Genomic DNA, 20395 nt, shown 5'->3' on the forward strand with positions numbered 1-20395 from the left:
ATCTTACTAACTTACTAACTGGTAGGGATTAGGTTTGATGCCCAACTGAGCAGTAGATTTCAGTACATGGAGGTCTCTATCTCCCATCTCTCCTTGAATATGAGGTAGAATGCTTTTCCTCCTGCGTCAAACTCTAAGCCACATTTCCTGGTATCAGGAAAATATCTTTCTGTCTGAAATCATGAGAGAAGTAGACTTCATGTCATAGAAACTCTGGGTAAGTAAATTGTTGATATTTGAGGTGAGTTACAGGTAAGATGAGATAGAAAAGATATGAAATTATGCTCAAATATATAACCAACAGGATCATGCAGGTGAGAATAAGTATCTTTTACTAAAATCAAGATAAAAAAATGAGAATAGTATGTCAATGTTCTACAGACACTGACTTAGTTAAATAGTTAAAATTGAGGTTCTAATCTGCAGAGGTGTTTAAAAAGAGAAATGGCCTTTTTTGAAGAATAAGTTACTTTACATAAAAGGCTTTTACTTCTACTCTGTCAAAGAAACTTGTTGAATGTGGTGTTCTTCCTCTTTCACCTCTTTCTGATTATGAGTCTACGTCAGAGAAATGTTTGGCTAACTCTCTTCCAATTTAGATCCTATACATATCTAAAAGTCTAGGATTTTACAATGTCCTACGACATGACTTTGCAAATATCAAAGTCCCTTGTGGAATTTGGGAGGATGGTAGTTTATGAGAGGAGTGGTATTTTGAAGGCAGTTTTTTTTTTTTCCCAGAACAAATAAAATATATGGAAAGTAAAAAATTCAAATTCAGGAAAGATAAAAAGTCTGACCCCTAGATAATCATTAGAGGAAATGTATCTAAAGCTAAGATCACTAACCCGACACTCTAAACATTCTCACACAAACTGGATTTCTCCTGTTCCAACAATATTCACTAGCATGCCAGAAGGATACAATCCTTTTGCCTTCTCTAAATTTAGAAACTGGTTACAGATTCAGTTCTTTAGCTAACAGGCAAATGAGTACTTTCCAGAACCTAACAACATTTTAACTAAATTAATTTGAAGAAATGACCAATCAAGAATATTAAGGTAAATAAGGAAGTAAATGTCAAAACAAAAAGACAGCTATGCAATCACAGATCTCAAAATATATTAAGTGCAACCACTGAAATTGTTTAACATTTGTTGAAAGAGAGAGAGAGAGAGAGAGTGTGTGTGTAAATCAACAGAATAGGAAAATGGACTTAGGAAAACTCAAGTTTTGAAAGTTAGATTGTAAAGAAAGCTGAGCACCCAATACTTGACACATTTGAGTGGAGTTGTGCTATTGGGGAAGACTTTTGAGAGTTTTTTGGAAAGCAAAGAAAACAAACATGTTAATCCTTCAAGAAATTAGTTCAAGCTAATCACTGAAAAGTTAAACACTGAAACTGAACCTTAAATAATTTATCCATAGAAAGAGAACATCATTCTCATGGAAAACAACTGCTGTTGGGAAAGACTGAAGATGAAAGGAAAGGAAGTTTTCCTCCAGCATTTCTTAAAATCTGGCCCATTTGTCATAAAGAAATAGACACAATTGAATAATAAAAAAAGAATATCATGGACAAAAAGTTGAACAAACTATTTACGAGTTCCCAATAGGAAAAAAAAATCTCCAAGTTCAGATGCATTTATCAGTGAATTCTATAAAAATTTGCAGGAACAATTTACCAAAATGACATAGATAATATTTGAAGAATATATTAATCACTAAGGAGTCAAAACAAATATATTTTACATCCCAATCACAGTTTTGATCCCTAAACTACAGAACAAAAACCGAGTAAAAAATCTATAGACCAATTTCCTCAATAAATATTGAGGCAAAAATATTAAACAATATGCTGACAAAGAGATGATAGCAATATATCAAGATCATATATTATGATTGAGTATTATTTTTATATGAATGTAGGACTACGTCAATATTAGGAAAATTAGCTACAAATTGGACCATTTCAAAAATTAAAATAAAAATGATTATAATTATCTTAAGACATACAGAAATGCTTTTGAGAGCCAAGAAAGACATGAAGGAAATGATGCTGAGTGAAATGAGCAGAACCAAGTGAACATTCCACACAGTAACAAGATAATGTGGTGATCAACTATGATTGACTTAGTTTTCTCAGCAATAGACAAGATGGAAAATGCCATCCACATCCAGAGAGAGAATTATGGAGACTGAATGTGAATTGAAGCATAGTATTTTCAATTTTTCTTTATTTGTGTCCTTATTTGCTTTTTCATCCTCATGTTTTTTTCCCTCCTTTGGGTCTGATTTTTTTGCCCATAACAAATCTGGAAATATTTTTTAAAGGATTGTACATATATAATCTATATTAGAATGCTTGCTTGGGGAGTGAGGAAATAAGGGTAGGAGGGAAAAAAAAATTTGGAACATAAAAATCTTACAAGAATGAATCCTAAAAACTATCTTTACATGTATATGGAAAAAAAATAAAATATTATTGAAAAAAACAAGAATTGCTTTTGAGAAAATACAAGGCTCATACATGATAAATTTTTGAAGCCTACTTATAAATGGAGCTTTCCTATAAATTATTAGTAATGACTAAATTAAGAGCCAGAATTATCTATCACAGGGACAAACTTGAATCCTTTCCTTTAGGATTTGAGAGAAGAAACAATAAGACAAAATAAATAAATAAATAAGTAGAATGAATACAAATAGGCAATGAAGAATGAAAACGCTGTAGAGATGACGTGCTGAAATATTTAGAGAACACTAAATTTTGTGTCTAACTCTTTATGTGCCAATGGACTATAGCAGTCCAAGTTCTTCTATTCTCCAGTATTTCTCAAAGTCTAGCCAACTGTCAAGTTGCAGACTACCAAAAACAGCCATGCAAATCATCACCACTACGCAAAGTTGTTGACTTGTTCAGTTATGTCTGCCATTTTATCACCCCTATGGCATTTTCTAGGTAAAGAAATTGGAGTGGTTTACCATTTTCTTCTTCAGTAGATTTAGGCAAATGGAGATTAACTGACTTGTCCAGGGTCATATTGGAATTCAGTTCTTCCTGACTGGAGAGCCAGTACTGAGCCATCTAGCTGCCTGAACTTCTACATACTACTAACAAAAACCAGATGAAAGAGAAGGAAAGAAAATCCCTCTAAACATAGCTGCCCACAATAGAAAATACTCAAGAGTCTATCTGCCAAAATAAACACAGAGACAATGAGAACACTATCACAAAGTGTTTATCACACAAATAAAGGTGAATCTAAATAACTGGAGGAAAAATTAATTACTCACATGTAGGCCAAAACAATATGATAAGAAAGACAATTATACCTAATTTAATTTCCAAATTATCATTTTATGGAGATAGAATAAATAAAATAGAATTCATATGGAACAGCAAAAGTGAAGAATATTCATGAAATTAATGAAAAATGTGAAATGTATTTTGTATCAAGTCTATAAGCATTGGGGGTATACATATTTGTCTCTCTTGATCAATAAAATATGACACGTTCATAGCCAATTTCTTTCTGCCTGGCCCCTGCATAACACACCCTTATTTCACTACTGGAGCTGTACTTCAACTCTGCTACCACAAAGAAGGCTGCTATAAACATTTTATAATATATAAGTGCTTTTTTCTTTTGCTGTAATCAATTTTGGAAGTAGATAAAGTAGTGATATTGCTGGGTCAAAGGGCATACACAGAAAAAAGAAGTGAACCTAGCATGTGTTGATTTACCCTTAATCTCCATAGTACTTTTTCTGAATGCAGATGGCATCTTCTGTCCCAAGTCACTGAATCACTAAGAAGAACCAAGTCTTTTATAGTTGGTCATTGCAATTCTTACTGTTATTGTGTACAATGCATTCCTGGTTCTGCTTGTAGGGCTCAGCATTAGTTTGTATAAATCTTTCCAGGCCTTTCTAAAATCAGCTTGTTCATCATTTTTACAGAACAATAACATTCCATTATCTTCATATACCACAGCTTATTCAGCCATTGGTCATTCTATGAGGATTTAAATCTACAATAAGGCTACAGAGCCTCTTTGAGTGATTCTTTGAGAGGTCAGAGAAAGAAGTTCAACACTTGGTGTCTTGTTCTATCTTCCTGCCTGGGGTCAGCCCTGGAGAGGGATGGGATAGATGAAATATAGAATTTGGATCCCAGCATTTTGGTGGAGAATCCCTGGACCCATTTCTTCCAGGTAATGGTTAACAGGAAAGTTCTGAAGAACTTTTTCTTGTGGTCTCCTTCTCCCCTCTTCATCATCATGGGAGGGATTGTGCCACAGTGAAAAGAATACTTCTTTGGGGGGGACTTCCGGTTAAGATGGCGGAGAGGAGGCTCACAGCTGCATAAGCTCCGCGCTTTCTCTCACTATCCATTTCATTACAAGCCTCTGAATTAATGCTTGACTGAAAAAAAACCCACAAATAATTACCAAGAGAAGCCATCCTTGAGATTCGCCAAGAAAGGTCTGTCTTTACTGGAGGGCTGGGTCGGTTTTAGATCGGGCACAGGCTGAGGGCAGCGGCAGTGAGAGCACGGGAGCAGACTGGAGAGGGGGTGGGGAGTGATCGCAGCCGTCTCTGCGGGGAGAGCTTCGCTACAGGTTTGGATACTTTGCTCCGACAGCAAGTCAGCAGCCCAGCAGAGAAGCTAAAAACACCGGGGGTGAAGAACACAACCCCAAACAGCTGGAGTCTCTCAGGACCTGGCCGACCCCCCCCTTCCCCCACCACAGTGACTCAGCACGCTCTGGGACCTCAGAGCGCAGGCGCAGCACAGTCCTGCTAGTGCCTCACTGCTGCCCCCCCTCCCCCCTCCCCCCCCCCCCGCAGTCTGGAGAGGAAGCTCGGTAACACACCCAGCCCCTCCCCCAAAGAAAGACTCCATTTTTTTCTGTTTTTCTTTGCTAGTTTGTCTCTGATTATTAGACAGAATGAGCAAGAAGCTGAAGAGGACTTTAACCCTTGACAGCTTCTATACAGATAGAGAGCAGACTCTAAATCCTGAGGAGACTAAAAACAGACAGTCCCCAGGTGAATCCCCAAAGGAGGAGATCATCTGTTCCTCAGCACAGATGAACCTCATAGAAGTGATTAAAAAGGCTCTCACAAGAGAGCTAGAAGAAAAATGGGAAAAGGAGAGGGAGGCTTGGCAAAAGGAGAGGGAAGCTTGGGAAAAGGAGAGGGAGGCTTGGCAAAAGAGCCTGGAGAAAGTTAAAGAGAGAGTGGATAAAGAAGTAAAATCCTTGAAAAATAGGATTGGTGAACTGGAAACAGAAAACAGCTCTCTAAAAAACAAAATTGGCGAAATGGAAAAAAATTCCACAGAACAAAAGAACTCAATGGGACAATCAGAAAAAGATTTTTAAAAAGTGAATGAAGAAAATACTTCACTGAAAATCAGAATCGAACAATTGGAATTGAATGACTCAAGGAGACAAGAAGAATCAGTCAAGCAAATCCAAAAAAATCAAACAATGGAAAAGAATGTGAAATACCTTCTGGAGAAGACAACAGACCTGAAAAACAGATCCAGGAGAGACAACCTGAGAATCATCGGACTCCCAGAAAAACATGATGAAAAAAAGAGCCTGGATACTATTTTCCAGGAAATTATCAAAGAGAACTGCCCAGAAGTCATAGGAACAGAGGAAAAAATAAACATTGAAAGGATTCATCGATCACCCACTGAAAGGGATCCTAAAATCAAAACACCAAGGAATATAGTGGCCAAATGCCAGAACCCTCAGATGAAGGAAAAAATATTGCAAGCGGCTAGAAAAACCCAATTCAAGTATCAAGGAGCCACAATAAGGATCACCCAGGATCTGGCAGCATCCACATTAAAAGATCGAAGGGCCTGGAATATGATATTCTGAAAGGCTAAGGAACTTGGTATGCAACCAAAAATAACTTACCCAGCGAGAATGAGCATCTTTTTCCAGGGAAGAAGATGGACATTCAACGAAGTAAGCGAATTTCATCTATTTCTGATGAAAAAGCCAGAACTTAACAAAAAGTTTGATCTACAAATATAGAACTCAAGAGAAATCTAAAAAGGTAAAGATTAATCTTGGGAACTATATTTTGACTATATAGATGTATAAAGAATACATGTATACCTTGTTCTAGAAATTGATGTGGAAAGGACATTGTATCAGAAAAAGGGTAAAGTGGGGATAGTACATCTCATGAAGAGGCATAGGAAACCTATTATATCTGAGAGAAAGAATGGAGGGGGATGAATATAGTGGGTATCTTACTGCCTTCAGAATTGGCTTTAAGTGAAAAATCTTAAGACATATTCAATCTATGGTGAAACTTCTCCCATCTCATTGAAAAGTGAGAAGGGAAAAGTGAAAAGGGAAGGAATAAGCTAAGTGGAAGGGAATACGGGAACTGGGAGGGAAAGGGGTAAGATAGGGGAAGGAACTCTAAGGCGGGGGGAGGGATACTAAAAAGGGAAGGCTGTGAGAAGCAAGCGGTGCTCACAAGCTTAATACTGGGAAGGGGGGGAAGGGGAAAGAAGGGAGAAAAGCATAAACCGGGGTTAACAAGATGGCAAGTAATACAGAATTGGTCATTCTAACCATAAACGTGAACGGGGTAAACTCCCCCATAAAGAGGAAGCGGTTAGCAGAATGGATTAAAAGCCAGAATCCTACAATATGTTGTTTACAGGAAACACACCTGAAGCGGGGAGATACATGCAGGTTAAAGGTAAAAGGTTGGAGCAAAATCTACTATGCTTCAGGTGAAGTCAAAAAAGCAGGGGTAGCCATCCTGATCTCAGATCAAGCTAAAGCAAAAATCGATCTAATTAAAAGAGATAAGGAAGGACACTATATCTTGCTAAAGGGTAGCATGGATAATGAAGCACTATCTATATTAAACATATATGCACCAAGTGGGGTAGCATCTAAATTCTTAAAAGAGAAACTAAGAGAGCTGCAAGAAGAAATAGACAGTAAAACTATAATACTGGGAGATCTTAACCTTGCACTCTCAGAATTAGATAAATCAAACCACAAAATAAATAAGAAAGAAGTCAAAGAGGTAAATAGAATACTAGAAAAGTTAGATATGATAGATCTCTGGAGAAAATGTAATGGAGACAGAAAGGAATACACTTTCTTTTCAGCAGTTCATGGAACCTATACAAAAATTGACCATATATTAGGACATAAAAACCTCAAACTCAAATGCAATAAGGCAGAAATAGTAAATGCATCCTTTTCAGACCACGATGCAATGAAAATTACATTCAACAAAAAACCAGGGGAAGTAGACCAAAAAATAATTGGAAACTAAATAATCTCATACTAAAGAATGATTGGGTGAAACAGCAAATCATAGACATAATTAATAACTTCACCCAAGAAAACGATAATAATGAGACATCATACCAAAATGTATGGGATGCAGCCAAAGCGGTAATAAGGGGAAATTTCATATCTCTAGAGGCCTATTTGTATAAAATAGAGAAAGAAAAGGTCAATGAATTGGGTTTGCAACTAAAAATGCTAGAAAAGGAACAAATTAAAAACCCCCAGTCAAACACTAAACTTGAAATTCTAAAAATAAAAGGTGAGATCAATAAAATTGAAAGTAAAAAAACTATTGAATTGATTAATAAAACTAAGAGTTGGTTCTATGAAAAAACCAACAAAATAGACAAACCCTTAGTAAATCTGATTTAAAAAAGGAAAGAGGAAAATCAAATTGTTAGTCTAAAAAATGAAAAGGGAGAACTCACCACTAACGAAGAGGAAATTAGAGCAATAATTAGGAGTTACTTTGCCCAACTTTATGCCAATAAATTCGACAACTTAAATGAAATAGAAAAATACCTCCAAAAATATAGCTTGCCCAAACTAACAGAGGAAGAAGTAAATATCCTAAACAGTCCCATCTCAGAAAAAGAAATAGAACAAACTATCAATCAACTCCCTAAGAAAAAATCCCCAGGACCAGATGGATTTACATGTGAATTCTACCAAACATTTAAAGAACAATTAACTCTAATGTTATATAAACTATTTGAAAAAATAGGGATTGAAGGAGTCCTACCAAACTCCTTTTATGACACAGACATGGTACTGATACCTAAACCAGGTAGGCTGAAAACAGAGAAAGAAAATTATAGACTAATCTCCCTAATGAATATTGATGCTAAAATCTTAAATAAAATATTAGCAAAAAGATTACAGAAAATCATCACCAGGATAATACACTATGACCAAGTAGGATTTATACCAGGAATGCAGGGCTGGTTCAATATTAGGAAAACTATTAGCATAATTGACTATATCAATAACCAAACAAACAAAAACCATATGATCTTCTCAATAGATGCAGAAAAAGCATTTGATAAAATCCAACATCCATTCCTAATAAAAACACTTGAGAGCATAGGAATAAATGGCCTTTTCCTTAAAATAGTCAGGAGCATATATTTAAAACCATCAGTAAGCATCATATGCAATGGGGAAAAACTGGAACCTTTCCCAGTAAGATCTGGAGTGAAGCAAGGTTGCCCACTATCACCATTATTATTTAATATAGTATTAGAAACACTAGCCTCGGCAATAGGAGTCGAGAAAGATATTAAAGGAATTAGAGTAGGCAATGAGGAAACCAAACTATCACTCTTTGCAGATGATATGATGGTATACCTAGAGAACTCCAGAGATTCTACTAAAAAGCTATTGGAAATAATTCATAATTTTAGCAAAGTAGCTGGCTACAAAATAAATCCCCATAAATCCTCACCATTTTTATACATCACCAACAAAACCCAACAGCAAGAGATACAAAGAGAAATTCCATTCAGAATAACTGTTGATACCATAAAATATTTGGGAATCTATCTACCAAAGGAAAGTCAGGAATTATATGAGCAAAATTATAAAAAAGTCTCCACACAAATAAAGTCAGACAAATAATTGGAAAAATATTAAGTGCTCTTGGATCGGCCAAGCGAACATAATAAAGATGACAATACTCCCTAAACTAACCTATTTATTTAGTGCTATACCAATCAGACTTCCAAGAAAATATTTTATTGATCTAGAAAAAATAACAACAAAATTCATATGGAACAATAAAAAGTCGAGAATCTCAAGGGAATTAATGAAAAAAAAATCAAATGAAGGTGGCCTAGCTGTACCTGATCTAAAATTATACTATAAAGCAGCAGTCACCAAAACCATTTGGTATTGGCTAAGAAATAGATTAGTGGATCAGTGGAAAAGGCTAGGTTCACAAGACAGAATAGTCAACTATAGCAATCTAGTGTTTGACAAACCCAAAGCCCCTAACTTCTGGGAAAAGAATTCATTATTTGATAAAAACTGCTGGGATAATTGGAAATTAGTATGGCAGAAATTAGGCATGGACCCACACTTAACACCATATACCAAGATAAGATGAAAATGGGTCTATGACCTAGGCATAAAGAATGAGATTATAAATAAATTAGAGGAACATAGAATAGTTTATCTCTCAGACTTGTGGAGGAGAAAGAAATTTGTGACCAAAGATGAACTAGAGACCATTACTGATCACAAAATAGAAAATTTTGATTACATCAAATTAAAAAGCCTTTGTACAAATAAAACTAATGCAAACAAGATTAGAAGGGAAGCAACAAACTGGGAAAACATTTTCACAGTTAAAGGTTCTGATAAAGGCCTCATTTCCAAAATATATAGAGAACTGACTCAAATTTATAAGAAATCAAGCCATTCTCCAATTGATAAATGGTCAAAGGATATGAACAGACAATTTTCAGAGGATGAAATTGAAACTATTACCACTCATATGAAAGAGTGTTCCAAATCATTATTGATCAGAGAAATGCAAATTAAGACAACTCTGAGATACCACTACACACCTGTCAGATTGGCTAAGATGACAGGAAAAAATAATGATGAATGTTGGAGGGGATGCGGGAAAACTGGGACACTAATGCATTGTTGGTGGAGTTGTGAACGAATCCAACCATTCTGGAGAGCAATCTGGAACTATGCCCAAAAAATTATCAAATTGTGCATACCCTTTGGCTTATATCCCAACGAAATACTAAAGAAGGGAAAGGGACCTGTATGTGCCAAAATGTTTGTAGCAGCCCTGTTTGTAGTGGCCAGAAACTGGAAAATGAATGGATGCCCATCAATTAGAGAATGGCTGGGTAAATTGTGGTATATGAATGTTATGGAATATTATTGTTCTGTAAGAAATGACCAGCAGGATGAATACAGAGAGGACTGGCGAGACTTACATGAACTGATGCTAAGTGAAATGAGCAGAACCAGGAGATCATTATACACTTCGACAACGATATTGTATGAGGACATATTTTGATGGAAGTGGATTTCTTTGACAAAGAGACCTAACTGAGTTTCAATTGATAAATGACGGACAAAAGCAGCTACACCCAAAGAAAGAACACTGGGAAACGAATGTGAACTATCTGCATTTTTGTTTTTCTTCTCAGGTTATTTCTACCTTCTGAATCCAATTCTCCCTGTGCAACAAGAGAACTGTTCGGTTCTGCAAACATATATTGTATCTAGGATATACTGCAACATATCCAACATATAAAGGACTGCTTGCCATCTAGGGGAGGGGGTGGAGGGAGGGAGGGAAAAAAAATCAGAACAGAAACGAGTGTCAATATAAAGTAATTATTAAATAAAAATTTAAAAAAAAAAAAAAGAATACTTCTTTGGAATCAAAGCTTAGATCCCAGCTGTGTTCCTTCCTATTCATGTCAGGTTTCCTCTTTCAGCCTCAGTTTCCTTATCTGGGGCTTGGACTAGATGTGATCTAATGGTGTCTTTCCATTCCAAATCCATGTGCCTCCCTCCTCCCTCTGTCCTTCTGTGACCCTGACCCTCAGCACGCTGCCCAGGTGTGATACCTAGCGGGAAGCTGAGGAGAAGAATGACCCATTGATGATGATGCTGATGCTGACCAGCCCTGAGGGAATTAGTGGCTTATTCTGCCAGGAAAGGAAAGTGAGAAAGGACCCATGACCAAGACTGAGATTAATGATGGTTTGTAGTGATAGGGAAGCAACCAAACAGTTATCAGGCACCATACTGCTGAGCACAGACCTGCAATGTTGTCTGCTCTACCCTGTGTCCCAGGGGACCCTCCCGAAGGTACCACAAGAAAGCAATCAGGTAGTGAGCAAAACACTGTATACAGGGGATATGACTGTATCCCAGGGATGATGTCCTGGTCTAAACGACCTCGGCTCCCAGATAGGCTTCCACACACTTGCCCATATGCACACCCAGACACACACATTCAAACACTCTTACCTACATCGCCAGCAGGTTCCCCCCAAGCCCAGCTCACCAGAAAAGGGATCTGACTATCCTAAACATGGAGAAGGTGTCCTCTGCATTGGATCTCTTCCCCACTGATGCATGAAATGACTTTAGAAACAACAGTTTTCTGAAGCAGAAAGTATCTCCAACCTCGAGCCTGAATCCCAATCCAGCCTCTGCTGCTTATTTTGGTGTGGGACATGTAGGGCAAATCATGTCCTCACGCAGCCCTCCGAGCTCCAGCCTCCTCGCTTATAAGTGAGGGTTAAGCCCTTTAAGGCCCAACTCAGAGCTGGGAGGTTTCCTGAAGCTGGGAAGCATAGGTGAGTGTTGGAATGGCCATGAGGTACAATGAGAGGTGCCCTCAACTTAAGCCATAACACTTGCTATCAACACACGGCTCTGCTGTTTGGGCCCCCCTCAGGCCTGGCCTTTGTTCTTATCTTTGAATTGCAGGGGTTCAACTTGAAGACAGCTCTAACCTGGGATCTTATGATTCATCTCTGAGACTCAGGGAACCATCCTTGGAGGTCACAAAAGTCCAGAGGCTTAATTTTGAGCTATTTTAGTAACTCTTCAAATGGAAGGGGTTTTCTCCCTCATTTATGAATTTTAAAATATGGATCCCCAAGAAAGGGAATGCCAGAAAAGTCCAGGATACATCCACAAAAAAGTTCAGGATCCAGGTCCTGATGATCTCAAGCCTCCTTTTAGCTTTAAGTCTATGATCCTCTAAGGTGATAGAGCTTCATTCCCGGAGTCAGGAAATCCTGCCTTCAGATAAGACCTTCAAGACACACACCAGTTGTGATTCTAAGGGGGTCACCTGACTTCTGTTTCCCTTCATTTCCTCATCTGTAAATCGAAGGTAATCATACTACTTTCCTCTTGGAATTCTTAGGAGATCACAAGAGATCATATTTATAAGACAAATAGCATAGTGCCTGGCATGTGGTAAGCACCACAAAAATGTCAGCTACGATTGCACCTCAGTTTATCCATTTGTAAAATATTGGACTGCATGACCTCCAAGGCCCTCTCTGTTCTAAATCTATGAGCCAATGATATTTTTATGGAGATGCAGTGAGAGACAGGATAATGCTGAGGATAAGGTCCATGATATGTTATAAACCTTATCTATAAATCTTAAGTCATCAGAGAAAACGTGGATTTCTCAAAAGATAAAGACTTCTAAGACCTGAAGCTGTCTGCCCATTCCCAAAGACCCTCCAAGAAACCAGAAGGGAAAAAAGGAGTGTTCATATTCCCACCAAGTTCAAGGAACCCACACAATTAAGATGGAGAAGCCCATAAGCCAGACTTCAGACTCAGTGGAACAATGCTGAAAGGAATATGTCAGCTCCAAACTTCCCAGAAGTCTGGGACTCTGAGATAACTTCTCTGACAATGTTCAATCCCAAGATGCTCTCAACCTGAATAGAAAAATTTAGAAATGTTCAAAGACACACCAGCAAGAGTAAAAGAAGGCAAGACTCAGGATGCATGTATGCTATATTCCAATGTGATTGTAGCTAATCCCAGACTCTGAAAAACATTAGTGCTATCCACTCATTTCAGGTTAATCTTTAATCATGAAACTTCATCTTCTTGATGAAAAAGATGAAATGATTTTTAAATCTGTTTTTTAAAAGTTTTTTTTAAAAAACCTGTTTCTAGGTGAGAATAGATTACAATAAAGTCCTCATAAAGAAAAATCAGTAAAAAAAAAAAAAATCACCATTCATTAAGTGAACAAATAAAACACTCTAAGTTTAGCACCTGGGCTCCCACTTAGGAAAATCTACCTTTGTCATGTCACTCTGTCCTTTGCCTGATGTAACTTAGGTAAGTAATTTTGAGTCATTGTAGAGATTTGGGCCGGTGAGAATGGAAGCAATTCTCCAGAAAACCCATGAAACCAAGCTTGAGAGATCAGAGAGCCTTGTGGGCATCCCAGAACTCATGGTAGTTGGGAGTCCCCAGGGACTGAGGGCAGGCAAGGAGAATCCCAAACATAATTTTGGGGTTTTTGCCTCAATTTGGAAACTTTTTAAGATGAAAGCCACAGGTGCAGAGTTGCTAAGCTGAAAGGTCACCAGAGACCATCACTCTCACATTCTGGTCAACACATTTATTTGACTTGCACCCTGGAGAAATGACGATGGACCATCTTTCTCTTTCCACAGGGAACAAGGAGAATGATATCCGGGGGGCACAAATGTCCCATAAATATGCCCTGATCTTTTGAGCTTTTGTCTTTCCTGTAAACAGAGGCCAGTTTCATGACTCATGTTCTGCTTTCCCAAGGAGAGCGAGTATGCAAAGCCTAAGCATCTGTTAGGAAAAACAAATCCTTAGAAAGGACACGGTACCTATAGATTCGTGGACAATGACCCCCAGTCACCTTACAGTCACCTACTCCTTGGCTCTTTGGAGATTTAAAATATTAGCTATGGGCTTGGAGAAACTGAGGCTGTCACCCTCTAGATTGTTTGTGATTCTGCTATTGCAGTTTTCTCTTTATGGATACCAGATGATAAAGGGCCCTTGTCATATACACACAACTTATAGTCCCACATATAGAAAAGAAGGGGACCTCATCTTAGGAGGCTTTTTTTCCTTATTTATGAAGAGAGATGGAAAAATTAGCAAGAGATTCTTCCAGGATCCTTTCATCTGGACAAATGCAGTATTAAAGTAAGTGATTAATTTTCTTTTTGATGAAATAGTCACCCATATTTCTGACTGACTGGATTGTTGATAGAATTGCATTTGATTTAGCCTCAAAAATTCGGTCGAAGCAAATAGTTGGGTTTGAAATTCTCTTGAAAGATGATATTTATAGGAAGCTACTAAAGTAAAGATTTTATTAAGGTACAGTGAAGCAATCAGAGAAATAGACTATTCAGATACCATCTATATGGCTATCTTAAATATCAGAAAAGAGAACAAATTCAGAACATTCCAATCAGTCCAGAGGATCTTCCAAGCCAAAGCTTTAAGCCTCAACTCCCTTTCAAAATGTTACCAGCGGGAAAGAACAAAACTTAGAAACTTTATAAGTCTTTTCTTATAAACTTTAATAAGGTTCAAGTACATTTACTCTAAGTGACTCCATATTGGAGTATGATCATTATAAGTATAACATTAAAATATTTCTAAAACCCAAGCAATATAAAGTTTACATAGATCACAGGTATCACAAATATCAGCTCACTGACAAGGCTTTCAAATTACAAAAAGTTTTCAATCCTTTTATGTGCCCATCATATAAACTATAAGGGTCATTCACTCAAATAAACTATTAGAACACCCATGAGCTAAGGATTAACAAATTCAAAATGTTCATGGCATCAAGAATTATTTCATTTACTATCAGTGCAATGTTGCCTATAGTTGATTTAATTATTTGTGTAAATAATTCTCCCTCTAAGTAACAAGATCCACTATAAATTTCTGTCCTCTCAGTGTGGATCTCAAGGCAATCCATGTACTGCATCCTAAATTACTGCTTATTACTTTCTATAGCAGCTAGTCAAAATCTTCATTTGCATTTGTGAACTTCCAATATTGTTTCATTCTTCACAGCCTCAGCTGAGGAATGTGTCTTAAAATATGCTGACAAAACAGCTGTCATCAGTTTGAACTGTTACTTCCTTTTCACTATATGAATTATATTACTCACATAATTACCAATTCTTCATTTAATCTAGTGCCTAATCAAGATATGTATCCGATCATTTTTTACACAAATAATTTCCACAAGCCTATAAATGTTTATATCCATCCCTCTTTTATCAAACCCTCCTTGACTTCCCAACAAGAATTGACCATCTCTTCTATGGAGCATTGTAAGGGTCCCCTAATGACCATCCTGCCTACACCTTTTCTGACTTTTGCTAGTCGTCCCATAGCTGCCCAAGAAATTTTCATGAAGGTAAAGGAAAGATTAAAAGGAATAAAAGTTATTGGCAAACAAAAACCCCACCTATTTACCAAAAACATCCCCTTTAGCATTTACCAGTATTAGAGGCACTGCTTGCCCGGTGAGTTATAACTTTAACGGCCGTGGTATCCTGATCACGCAAAGGTAGCATAACAGTACTTAGTAGGATACTTCCATATTTGCTAAATTTGCATTACTTTTTGGTACCTCTCTAGTCAAAAGTGAACTTCACAAGCATTTCATTCTAATGTCTAATACACATCATTTTTTCTTTATATTTTTATATGTTCTTGAAAGGTCTTAGAAGATGTGCAATCCAAGTCTCTCATTTGACAGATATGGACATTGATGTTCATGGTGGTAAAATGATTTGTCCAGAACCACTCTATTAGGAAATGTTAGGGGTAAAATTTAAGACAGGAATTAGTGACTCTATGTCCAACATTCCATTTACTTGGAGATCTTTCCATTTCTGTGAATATAGAGTTTTTCCTGTTTTTAATATTTATATTTTTTCCTTTCATTTTAGATCAATGATCAACCATTACCAACATTTTCTCATTTTCCAATTTGCCGTGGATGAAATTAATAAGGATCCCCATTTGTTACCCAACTTGACCTTGGGTTACCAACTGCTCAATAACTTCCACAGCAATAACCTAGCTGTGGAGAACTCCTTGATATGGCTCTCAGGGAGTGGGCCAACTATCCCTAATTATAGGTGTGACAAGCAGTCCAATTCAGTGGCTGTCATTGGAGGAATGTCAACCACACTGTCCATGGTCATGGCTACTATTCTCAAACTTTATAAAGCTCCACAGGTAAGGAAGCCCAATATGGTCACTCATTTTTATTCATTATGTTCTTTGTATTAAAAACAGCAAATCCTTTATAATCTCTTCTGGGGAAGTGGGAAGTGGCAGTGAGTTGCCAAAAATTTTTCCGAATTTTTAGGCACTGTTCTGACAAAAGGAGATACAAAAATGAAGGAAATAAGCTTTCTACTAGAGAACTCGGTCTGTCCAATAGCTGACTGGTTTAACTCTGATAGGTTTGAATGAAGTAAAAATCTCACCAGCTATTGGGCAATTATGAATGACTTAGTTATTCTCAGAAATTAAATGAAGACAATTCCTAAATTTTTTGGAATTTTAATACTTTAATACACTTGACTTTTGTTTTATTTTGTTTTGCATATACTTTTGAAACATGACTAAATGAAAGTGTTTTGCATGATTGCCCATGTATAATCTATATCAAAGTACTTGTAGTCTCAAGGAGGAAAGCACGGATTGAGAATTTGAAACTAAAAATTGTACAAAGCAATTATAAATCAGTTTTGTTTATATAAACTGAGAAAAAGACAAATTAAATTAAATCCAAACCCATTGTTTCCATTCTCCTCCCCCCCCCCAAAAAAAAATAAGCCTGAGCTGACTTATTACAGGTGAAAATATCAGTTCAGCATAATCTTCTGACACAGGAATACTTTGAGTATAGATACTAAACTCAGAACACAAAAATATAATTACCTGGTGAGACCTCCTAGCACAAAAAATTTAGGTCATAAGTATTATCATTGCGATGATTATGATCCTACTATATTATTGACTGGCTCAGGTTTAGGGACCAAAAACTGCATGTTTTGGGGATGGTTAAAACTACCTGCTCAGTGTCTTATCAAAATTACAATATCTATGGTAATGTGTACATTAAGTATAACTTCATATAGTCATAAAACATATATAGAGAGAGCATCATTTATCTTCATAACAAGTATTTGGTTTTTATGAATGTATTTAATTTGCTGCACAGTTTACTTATATTCCTTGTTTATTTTGCTTTTTGCATTATTATGTAGGTTTGGTGAGTTTTCCATTGCTATTTTTTCTATCTTTATTTATTTTTCTTTAACCAAGAGTCATGTGTCACTAAGAAATATGAATGTGGTATATGTTGTAGGTTATTTAGACTGGTAATCATTGACACAATCCATCAAATGTGTGTTGAATTTGTATTATTTTTATTGATAAAATTTTTTTTGTTGTTCTTAAACACTCATTTGCTCCATTTAATATGATTTTTTCATAAATATCTGATGGTGCTTCTAACTTCTATAAGATAGTGTTGCCTTCAAATGCTTTTTCTGCATCTATTGAGATGATCATATTGTTTTTGTTAATTTGGTCATTAAAATGGCCAATTATACTGATAGTTTTCCTAATATTGAACCAGCCCTGCATTCTTGGTATAATTCCTACTTGATCATGGTGTATTATCCTGGGGATAATTAGGATAGTATTCCCTTATTTGCAGCATAAGTTTTCAGATCAACTCAGGGACACATAATGGAGAGGGGATATTTATTTTGTTGTTTTTGCTTTTTTTTATTTTGAGTTCCAAATTGTATCTCTGCCTTTCTCCCTATTCGTCATTCCAGAACATGAATATTTGAATTGAATATATATATGTGGAGCAATACACTACATGATTCCATAGATCAGTTTTTTTCACTGGAGGTGGATAGTCTTTTCATTTATATGTCCTGGAAAAGTGATTTTACTTTTATTTATTTATTTGTTTGTTTTTATTTTCATTATTTATTTATGTTTTTTATTTATTTATTACTTAGAATAGCTTTATCTTTCAAAGAGACTATTTGAATCACATTATTGGTATTTTGTGCTGTATTGGGGGTATTGAATTCATTGTTTTCTTGTTTTTCTCATATCACTCTGCATTGTTTCATGTGAGTCTTACCATAGTTTTCTAAAATCAACTTGTGTGTTATTTCTTATATATTTAGAATTCCATTACAATTATTAGCAATTCATGCAACAGTGTCCTAATGGATGGCCAAAGAATCAAAATTAATCCTTGGCTACCCCTAAGAGAGCTACTATAAATATACTTTTTAAATATAGGCTTGTAACTTTTTTCCCTGATAGCTTTGGCAAATAGATCATATAGTGGTGTTGCTGGGTCAAATTGAAGAAATACTTTTTTAACACCTCTCTGAATGTAATTTCAGATTTTCTCTTCAAAATGATTGGATCAGTTCACAATTCCACCTATAGTATATTAGTATCTAATTGTCCCACATTCTTTTTGCATTTGTCTTTTCTTTCTTCTCTCATTTTAGGCAATTTGATAGCTATTGGCTTATATCCCATAGTTCTTTTAACTTCCATTTCTCTAATCAATAAGAAAGAGGATACTTTCTTAGCATATGTCAGGTAGAACAACTCTCAATTCAATAAAAATGGGATTGGCTTTCTAACAGGGGCTATGAAAGAGAGCCATCTCACAATTACTCTTATGAGACAAAAAATTCCATGTTTGTGGGCAATATTTTATGTATTTTTTACCAAAAATCTGAGTCTAGTAATAAAGTACTATTATAACATGCCATCGAATGAAACAGTGCTACCAGCCACACTTCTCATTTTTCCACTTCATGGATGAAAGATGTTAAAATAAATCTCCCAAAGACTTGGCCATTGGGGTGTTCCAGTCACAAGGACATCAGTTTGGGAATCTGCATCTGGATACCCATTTGATTTTGTTGCAAGGGACCTGATTAAATGTGGAGTTCACTACTAGTTACTTTATCTCATTCTTAGAAAATTGGGGCTGAAGGATAGTAGAAAGACACTCTGCCTATGATATTAACCTCTTGCTGCAAAACAAATCTCATGACTGAAGATTCGACAGTGGAAGATATTTCTGGTTAGAGGCGTGTGAATGCTCCCTTATTATGGAGCAGTGAATCATTGCTTATCTCATAGAGCTCTTACTAACTGGGCAGGGGTAATGTGTAATGCCTTCTTTGACAGGAGACTTCAGTGTGAGAAGGTCTCTCTCTCCCATCTCTGGTTGGGTTTGGGGTAGAGAACTTTTCCTTCTAGACCAAGCTCTGGATCACATTTCTTGGAATCGGCACAATACTATTCTCCTGAAATCCTTAGGTGAGTAGAATTCCTGTAGTAGAAAGGCTTAATAGATGAAATGCTGAGGTGTGAGTTGAGAGATGAGTTAGGGATGATGCTCAAACATTTAACTAACAGATTATGCAGGAGAGAGTCAGTTCTCCAGGAATCAACATGAAAAAAATAGGGGTAATAAGGTAATGTTCCCTAGACACTGATTTACTTAAATAGTTAAGAAAAAAGATCTAATGGGTAAAGTTGCATCAAAGAGAAATGTTCTTTTTGGAGGAAACTGTGTTTTCCAGTGTTGGACAGTATCAAGAAACTTAGTCATTGATTGAAGAAGGCATGGAGAAAGGGTGCTAGGTGAGGTGCATTTTCGAATTTCCATCTAGTTGTATAATTGTGTAATTCCATTCCATAATAATGAAATTTGGGGCTGTGAAACTCTAACTTAAAATGAGCAATTATCCGTTACTTGTTCTGTGAAAGACAATGATTGTTACTTGATATACAAAAGTGAAGGAGGACAGAATCCTACTCTGAAGGAACTTAAATCTTCATTCCAGTATTCTTTTTTTTTCCCATTTAGATCAGCTATGGTCCGTTTGATCTTCTCCTGTCTGATAAGGTCCAGTACCCTCACGTCTATCAGATGGGAAGCAAACAATCTACTCTCCACCTCGCATTCATCCAACTGATGCTACATTTTGACTGGAATTGGGTTGGAGTGGTTCTTTCAGATAACAAAGGAGGAGAAATTTTTTTCAGCAATCTCAAAGAGGAAATGGTCAGGAATGGTCTGTGTGTAGCTTTTAAGGGAAGAGTGCCCCAAAACATTGAAGTGGAGGAATATTTCAGAATTTTTTCTAAGATCATGGCATCATCATCAAATGTGATTTTCATCTATGGAGATCCAGACTCCCTTTATCAATTTTCTGCTATATTCATTGATTTTGCTATTTATGGGAAGGTATTAGTCACCACCTCTTCTTGGGATTTTTCTCCAGTTAATAATATTGACTCTTCTAACCATTTCCATGGTACAATAATATTTTCTGATCACCAAAGAGAGCTTCCAGGTTTCACTGATTTTATAAAAAGCTTGAATCCCAGGGTGACTCCTGAGGACATTTTCCTAAAGAATTTCTGGGAGTCAG

Source organism: Antechinus flavipes, chromosome 6, assembly GCF_016432865.1.
Source record: "Antechinus flavipes isolate AdamAnt ecotype Samford, QLD, Australia chromosome 6, AdamAnt_v2, whole genome shotgun sequence".
Classification (NCBI taxonomy): domain Eukaryota; kingdom Metazoa; phylum Chordata; class Mammalia; order Dasyuromorphia; family Dasyuridae; genus Antechinus; species Antechinus flavipes.